At 37.9% G+C, this 6,011-nt stretch overlaps 1 non-coding gene across 1 annotated transcript; it reads right to left on the reverse strand.

Moving 5' to 3' along the window:
• Positions 1–5,251: 5,251 nt before the first annotated feature.
• On the reverse strand, positions 5,252–5,358 carry LOC125390665 (U6 spliceosomal RNA). Its single transcript, XR_007228838.1, has one exon. It is a non-coding gene; the product is annotated as a U6 spliceosomal RNA (small nuclear RNA).
• Positions 5,359–6,011: the final 653 nt, after the last annotated feature.

Below are 6,011 nucleotides of genomic sequence, written 5' to 3' on the forward strand. Positions count from 1 at the left end.
GTAATAGAAGGAAAATCACAACCCAAGGAATCCAACATTGCCAGCACTGCTTACAATAACTCAGACATCTAGCAACCCTTCACGAGCTTAACTCAAAGAAGGGACACATACAAACTCTATTAATAAAACAAACAAAAAATAATAATAACCGGAGTCAACAACCACTGGTCATTAATATCACTTAATATTAATGGACTCAATTCACCTATAAAAAGGCACAGACTAAGAGACTGGATACAAAAACAGGATCAAACATTCTGCTGTTTACAAGAAACACACCTCAACCACAAAGACAGACATCTACTCAGAGTAAAGGGTTGGGAAAAGGTTTTTCAAGCAAACGGACCTAAGAAACAAGCAGGTGTGGCCATTCTAATCTCCAACAAAATTGACTTCAAACTAAAATCAATCAGAAGAGATGGAGAATGGAGATTGTTCATAACAGGAACAATTCATCAGGAGGAAGTCTCAATCCAACATTGACGCAAAAATACTCAATAAAATACTGGCAAACCGAATCCAAGAATACATTAGAAAAATTATCCATTATGATCAAGTGCGCAGACAATAAGAGAATCAATGAATAAATGGGACCTACTGAAACTGAGAAGCTTCTGTTAAGCAAAGGACACTGTCAGTAAGACAAAAAGGCTACCTTCGGACTGGGAGAAGATCTTCACCAACCCCTCATCAGACAAAGGTCTAATCTCCAAAATATACAAAGAACTCAAGAAACTAGACACTAAAACTCTAATTAATCCAATTAAAAAATGGGGTACTGAACTGAACAGAGAATTCACAACAGATGAACTTCAAATGGCCAAAAGGCACTTAAGTTCATGCTCAACCTCCTTAGCAATCAGGGAAATGCGAATCAAAACTACTTTGAGATATCATCTTACACCTGTCAGAATAGCCAAACTCAAAAACACCAATGATAGCCTATGCTGGAGAGGATGTGGAATGAGGGAACACTCATCCATTGTTGGTGGGAATGCAAACTTGTGCAGCCACTGTGGAAATCAGTGTTGCAGTTTCTCAGGAAACTGGGAGTCAACCTCCCTCAGGACCCAGCAATTCCACTCTTGGGAATATGCCCAAGTGATGCCCTAACATACTACAAAAGCATTTGTTCAACTATGTTCATAGCAGCACTATTTGTAATAGCCAGAACCTGGAAACAACCTAGGTGCCCCTCAATAGAAGAATGGTTAAAAAAGGTGTGGAACATATGCACATTAGAGTTTTACTCAGCGATAAAAAACAATGACATCTTGAATTTTGCATGCAAATGGATGGAAATAGAAAACGCTTTACTGAGTGAGGTAAGCCAGACCCAAAAAGAGGAATATGGTATGTATTCACTCATAAGTGGATTCTAACCATAATTAAAGGTCTTTGAGCCTATTATTCGTGATCCTAGAGAAGCTAAATAAGAAGGTGAACCTGATGAAAATCATGTAGCTATCCTCCTGGAGATTGGAAATAGACAAGAGTCCCAGGTAACCTTGGGTGCATGGGGGGTGGGAGGGTTGTTGGAAGGGGAGAGGGTTAGAGAGAAGGGAGTAGGGGAGGAATGGGAAAGCTCGGTGGACTGGGATGGGGGGGAGGGAGGAAGGATGGATATGGGATCAGGGAAGAATATATTTCAACTAAGGGAGTCATTTTAAGGTTTACAAGAGACTTGACTATAAATGGGATCCCAGGTCGAAGGAGAGATCCCCAGATTGTTCTCTGGACAGAGAAGAGGGTGCCTGAACCGGCCTTGGCCCATAACCATACTGATGAATATTTTGCTTATCACCATAGGACCTTCTTCTGGCGATGGATGGAGATAGAGACAGAGACCCACATTGGAACACTGGACTTAACTCCCTAGGCCCAAACGAGAAGCAGAAGGAAAGAGAACGTGAGCAAAGAAGGCAAGAGCAGAGGGAACCTACATCCAACGATGGATGGCGATACAGATGGAGACCCACATTGGAGCACCGGACTGAGCCCCTCAAGGTCCAAACGAGGAGCAGAAGGAGGAAGAAAATGAAAAAGTAAATCAGGACTGCGAGGGGTGCGATCACCCACTGATACAAGGGGACTGATCTAATGAGAATTCACCAAGGCCAGTTGGACTGGGACTGAACGAGGACGTGATCCAACCAGATTCTCTGAATGTGGCCGGATTCTCTGAATGTGGCTGGCCCGGAGTCTTTCTGAAAAGCCATTGACATTGATACTGGGACTTGTTTCCTCTTCATATACTGTATTTTGGGGATCCAGTCTGTTTGGATACTCACCTTCCTGGACCTGGAGGGAGGAGGGAGGAACTTGAACTTCCCACAGGGCAGGAAACCTTGACTGCTCTTAGGGATGGAGAGGGAGGAGGAGAGGGAGTGGAGGGAGTGGGAGGGTGTTGGGAGGAGGGGCAGATATGGAAACTTTTATAATTTAATAAAATTACTTTCTCATAAAAAAAAAGAAATGGAGATGAGAAGCAAGTCCTTTTGTCTGCTAGGTCCCTGGCCAGCAAGCTGCCCTGATCCTGTGGCCAGAGCTGGAGCTGCTCATGAGAGGGAAGAACCAAATATGGAGCTCATTAACAAGGTCCAATCCAGATCAGAAGTTCCATTTCTGAATCCCACACTGGTATAAAAGTAAAAAAAGGAGGTTCATCTCCTCTGACTATGCTAACCCCATTGGGGTTCCCAGGTCCAAGGAGAGGTTCCCAGATTCTTCCTTGGGCAGCAGAGGAGAGGGTGCCTGAACTGGCCTTGTCCCATAGACACACTGATGAATATCTTGCATATCACCATAGAACCGTCATCTGATGATGGATGGAGATAGAGACAGAGAACCACATTGGAACACTGGACTTAGCTCCCAAGGTCCAAATGAGGAGCAGAAGGAGGGAGAACATGAGCAAGGAAGTCAAGACCATGAGGGGTGCGTCCACCCACTGAGACAGTGGGACTGATCTCATGGGAGCTCACCAAGGCCAGCTGGCCTGGGAGTGATGGAGCATGTGATCAAAATGGACACTCTGAACGTGGCTGGTAATGATGGCTGACTGAGAAGACAAGGACAAAGGCACTGGGTTTTGATTCTACTGCAAGGACTGACTTTGTGGGAGCCTGGTTTGTTTGGATGTACACCTTTATAGACCTGGATGGAGGGGGAGGACCTTGGACTTCCCACGGGGCAGGGAACCCTGACTGCTCTTAGGACTAGAGAGGGAGGGGTAGGTGGGGAGAGGGAGGGAAAAGGAAAGCGGGGAGGAGGTGGAAATTTTTAATAAATAAATTAAAAAAAGAAATATAAGAACTAAGAAATGCTGGGAAACATCTTTATCAGGGAGAGTATACCCATTTGTTATCTAACACTAAATGGTCAACACTGAAAACATACAAAACAGTTATGTTATGAAGACTAATAAGGTTATATTTAGGAACATATGTGTACATACATATGCATTTTACATATGCATGTAAAAACAATGACTGATAAAAAGGAGGCTATGAATTTGAAAGAGACCAAACAATTGTATATGGATGGCTTAAGATGAGGAAGGAAAAAGAAAGGATAAATAATGATGCAATTTTATTGTAATTTTTAAAAATAGAAGAAAACTACAATTAAAAAGTATTGCCCTCAGAAACTCAGAAGAAAAGGTATAAATTAGTAATAAAATAAGTAATTTTTTGACATCAATCTTAAACACTCAAAAACATTTTTTATATTTTTCACAAAATTACATTTTAAAATCCTTTGGATGTTTAGTATCTTCACAGCATGGGCAAAAAAAATCTTTTATACACTAAATTCATGCATTATTCATTTATGTTAAAGAAAAGACCTTGAAAGCCATTTATAAAATAGAGCATGCAGTAATGGGAAATAGAAATGCTTAGTTTATAAAAGATAAAATTGTATTTTTATAATTTTAGAATTGTTCATTTTAAGCAAACTACTTACAGGGCCTTTTATTGGCCAATCTTTAAGGAGGTGCTTTTCTTGTTTTTAATCTGAAATTGCTGCCTCTAATATCCTGGACACTGTCTTTAAAATTTCAGCGTTTAGAGAAAAATTGTCACTTTATTTTTTTATAACTTTTTTATTTATCAAGTTCTAATCTTGTTTTGTTTTTATTTTAGTCTACTGTCTGGGTTCTTGAGACAAGCAAACAAACAAGTAAGCAAAGTCCTCCTGAAGACTCAAAAGTAGTACTCTGATTTCATGTAGTGGAGGAAGGCATAGGAAACTCCTCCTGTGCTTAAGAATCTTGCTATTTCCATACTTGGCTCTGATCCAACTGTTCTATTTAACTTTCTTTCCTTTTTCTTCCAGGGGCTCCATCTACTTTTCTAGACCAATAATGAAACTTTTTCTCCTACATAAGGTTTTCCTCATATGATTTGCTTCACTTGTAGTGACCTCTTTGCTCTCTGAGTGTAGCTCTCATTGTCTACCACGAATTTGGAAATACAATTTGCACTCTGTTAATTGAAGTATATCTTATGTATCTTGTTACATGTCCCTGAACTAAGGAGCTATGTCCAATATTTTCTCCCATCTTCCACTTTTTCAAATACAATAGCTTACTTAAAATAACAAATCCTCTTACTTCTTAATTACTTTGTTTAAATCTAGGTGATGAGGCTTGGTGCACCAATTATACTCTATTCTATATATCCTGTAACCTTGTAGACATCGTGGTATCAGACAACATGGGGAAGGTAATCTCTTTTTCCATATCTGAGGACTCCAAAATCTATATCAAACCAATCAGAAAACTTCCCCAGTAATTTCAGAAAAGAACTTTGTTCTTTTCTATATTTTAATTTACAAAGCATTCTTCTGAAAATACCTTCAGATAAAACAAAATCTATACCATATAGTAACATGTTATAATGTTAACAATAGACTAATGTAAACTATAAAACTATTAGAGAGTATTACAATGAGGTTCTTATTCCCTACAAATCTTTTTCTCAAGTTTAGGTTATAAATATAGTGTTGTTCAAATAGTTAGAGCAACATATTCTTTATAAACAAAATAACAAACTTAAAATATTCATTCTGTATTCTTAACACAGGTCACTTGGTATTCTTGGGTGACATTTGAATTGAGAGATCTTAGAAAACAGTTCAAGTGATCTTCTAAAAATAAGAAAACAATATGAAAATAACAGAAATTATCACTTTTAGTATCTACATATAAGGTGATTAACTGATACAGATAGCAGAAGTTTTTTTTTGAAAAAATGTTGAATACTTCACGAATTTGCATATCATCCCAGTGCAGGGGCCATGCTAATCTTCTCTGTATTGTTCCAATTTTGGTATATGTGCTGCCGAAGAGAGCACAACAGAGGGTTTGTTAACCACAAATCAGTAATGTAAAATGAAAACAGATTTACCATTTACTACTTCTGAAACCTGATGTAAAATGAAATCATACATTTATATTAACTTGTCTTATAAGTATATTCATGTATGTGTATTAGTTACCCTTCTCATTTCAGAGAACAAATCAAGTATATGACAAGAAGCAATCTAAGAGAGAATGGTTTATTTCAGTTCACGCTTTGAAAACACGGTATATCATGTGTGGGAAAGCCTGATGAGCACTCAAGGAGAAACAAGCACCCTGCTTCCACATCACATACAAATAAATAAATGGATGAATAATTATATAAAAATAATTAATAAAATTTGCAACCACCACATATATAGTGAACTTGTGTTAAGCAGTAAAAATTTTTGTAAAAATAACATTTAAAAAATATGAACATTTAAATGTTTTATATTTATATTTAATAAGAACTTTTTTATGGTCTATCTTCTCAGAAAAAAGTTTTCAGTCAAAAGGTACAGAAAGAAACACTCAATTGATTTCCTCCATACAGTAAAAATCTTTATTGCATGCTATGTTCAAATCATATTTCTTTTCATTGTTCATAAGCATTTTTATCTTTCTCTTCTCATGAAAAAGCAGTAACTTCTACTAGTTCATGGTT

The sequence above is a fragment of the Myodes glareolus genome, chromosome 13 (genome assembly GCF_982192425.1).
Source record: "Myodes glareolus chromosome 13, mMyoGla1.1, whole genome shotgun sequence".
Classification (NCBI taxonomy): Eukaryota; Metazoa; Chordata; class Mammalia; order Rodentia; family Cricetidae; genus Myodes; species Myodes glareolus.